This window comes from Penaeus monodon, chromosome 6, assembly GCF_015228065.2.
Source record: "Penaeus monodon isolate SGIC_2016 chromosome 6, NSTDA_Pmon_1, whole genome shotgun sequence".
Taxonomy (NCBI): Eukaryota; Metazoa; Arthropoda; class Malacostraca; order Decapoda; family Penaeidae; genus Penaeus; species Penaeus monodon.
In genome coordinates this window covers 13851499-13853998 of record NC_051391.1, presented here as the reverse complement: position 1 = coordinate 13853998, position 2500 = coordinate 13851499, and the positions used below count along the sequence as shown (strand labels likewise).

At 42.0% G+C, this 2500-nt stretch overlaps 1 non-coding gene across 1 annotated transcript; it reads right to left on the bottom strand.

Annotated features, from left to right (window-relative positions):
* Positions 1-484: 484 nt before the first annotated feature.
* Trnam-cau lies at positions 485-557 on the bottom strand. The gene has a single exon. It is a non-coding gene; the product is annotated as a tRNA-Met (tRNA).
* Positions 558-2500: the final 1943 nt, after the last annotated feature.

Genomic DNA, 2500 nt, shown 5'->3' with positions numbered 1-2500 from the left:
CATTCTGTCCCATTCAATTCCTCCTTTGCCTTTTCATCCCTTCTTCCCTCTCACTTTCCCTCTATTTCGCATTTTCTCTCTCTCTCTCCATCCATTATCCCCATTATCTATTTGTGAATCTCTCTCTCTCTCTCTCTCTCTCTCTCTCTCTCTCTCTCTCTCTCTCTCTCTCTCTCTCTCTCTCTCTCTCTCTCTCTCTCTCTCTCTCTCTCTCTCTCTCTCTCCTTTCTCATTGTATATTTTATGATATCAAACAGTATTAGCCATATTGAACATACGAAAGTAAAGAATGAGAGATAGTCGGGTAAAGAGTAGTTAAGGTAGAGAAGGTTCGAAATGAAGAAATAAATGCAAGAATGAAAATCAAAAGCTAAAAAAGAGAGATATTAAATCGGCGTCCTGTTGCCGAACTGGGGTGTGATTCCCTTCAAGGAAACAACGGTTTCTGGGCTTCGTGTTCCCTTGACTCCTCGCTCAAAATCCTTGCCCCGAGTGAGGATCGAACTCACGACCTTGAGATTATGAGACTCACGCGCTGCCTACTGCGCCATCGAGGCCATATTGCAAATGCAAGAATAAGAATAACTTCCGACGCTTCAAGAAGCTAAGAGAACAGTAAGTAAAGATGACTATTCAATATTTACGGTGTCTGCTGTGACAACAAAGAGGATGATAATGATATAGGATGATCAAGAACATAAACAACAAATGCTTCAAGAAACTAAGAGAAAAAATAAGTATTCAGCATCAATAATGCCTGCTGTGACAACAATGAAAGTTACAGGATAATCATTAGGAAGTGAGAAATATATACATATATATATATATATATATATATATATATATATATATATATATATATATATATATATATAAGAAGAAATATAGAGAGAGAGAGAGAGAGAAGAGAGAGAGAGAGAGAGAGAGAGAGAGAGAGAGAGAGAGAGAGTGTATTAATTCATCTAACCTTAATCTAATAGAATGATGCGGATTTTATTCTTCATAAAGGATGGATAGATGCCGAAATTTCACCGCCAACAGGTGACAAACTCGGAGTCTGGCTTAAACACACACATACACACACATATAGATAGATAGAAATGTTTATTTATATTCATATATTGTATAAACATATGTGTGTTTGTGTGTGTGTGTGTGTGTGTGTGTGTGTGTGTGTGTGTGTGTGTGTGTGTGTGTGTGTGTGTGTGTGTGTGTGTGTGTGTGTGTGTGTGTGTGTGTGTGTGTGTGTGTGTGTGTGTGTGTGTGTGTGTGTGTGTGTGTGTGTGTGTGTGTATGTGTGTGCATTTATTACGTTTTGTTAATTTAAACATATATTAAAGTTTAAAGGCCGCGGTGGCCGAGTGGTTAGAGCATCGGACTCAAGACTGTCACGACGGCAATCTGAGTTCAAGGGTTCGAGTCACCGACCGGCGCGTTGTTTCCTTGGGCAAGGAACTTCACCTCGATTGCCTGCCTAGCCGCTGGGTGGGCAAGCCAGCCCAAGTCAGTGCCAGGTTAATGGAGATGGTGACTCGATAAAAACACCGGGCGGAAGGCAATGGTAACCACCGCTCTAAATTGCCAAGAAAATCATGGAAATCCACGATCGCCAACGTCCTGGTGGGATAGGGCACTTGAAAAAAAATAATAAAAAAATAAATAAAAGTTTAACTTAACAAAACGTAATAAATGCAATTTCCGGTCTCTGGTCCGAGAATGCGTTTGGAAGCACATACAGTAATAATATGGATTTTCATATATATTAAGCGCAGATATATTAAGAGTGGATAGTGTCCTCATCAATGGCAGATTGTGGTCGCCCTGGGATAGAATCCGTTCCCAGTTCTCCAACAACACCTGAACTGGCGATGCCAATGTTTAAACTACGTCACATGATGGGGCATCCTCCCCGTAAGTTGCTCTTCATTTCATTGAAGGCCTCTTGTGGTGTGCGGCCATTCAAGTATAAAAACCTGGCCACTGACTGGAAATCAAAACATGACCTTTAGAGCTTTGTATCGTTATTCATGTGAATTTCAGCCCCCCAGGAGTGGGTCAGGGGAGATCATTTGTGTGTGTGTGTGTGTGTGTGTGTGTGTGTGTGTGTGTGTGTGTGTGTGTGTGTGTGTGTGTGTGTGTGTGTGTGTGGTGTGTGTGTGTGTGTGTGTGGTGTGTGTGTGTGTGTGTGTGTGTGTGTGTGTGTGTGTTGTGTTGTGTTGTGTGTGTGTGGTGTGTGTGTGTGTGGTGTGTGTGTGTGTGTGTGTGGTTGTGATTGTGGTGTGTTTTTGTGTGTGTGTGTGTGTGTGTGTGTGTGTGTGTGTGTGTGTCTGTGTGTGTGGTGGCCGTGACATGAGCCACTAATAGGGCTCTTGTTTGAATTCACACCAACTAATTATGTGTGTGTACCAGAGAATGGGAAGAGACTGGGAAGCACTCCTCACAAGCTATTTCCTATTAAGACATGCCGTACCTCGAACTGACCCTACTTGGTGTTTCAAAT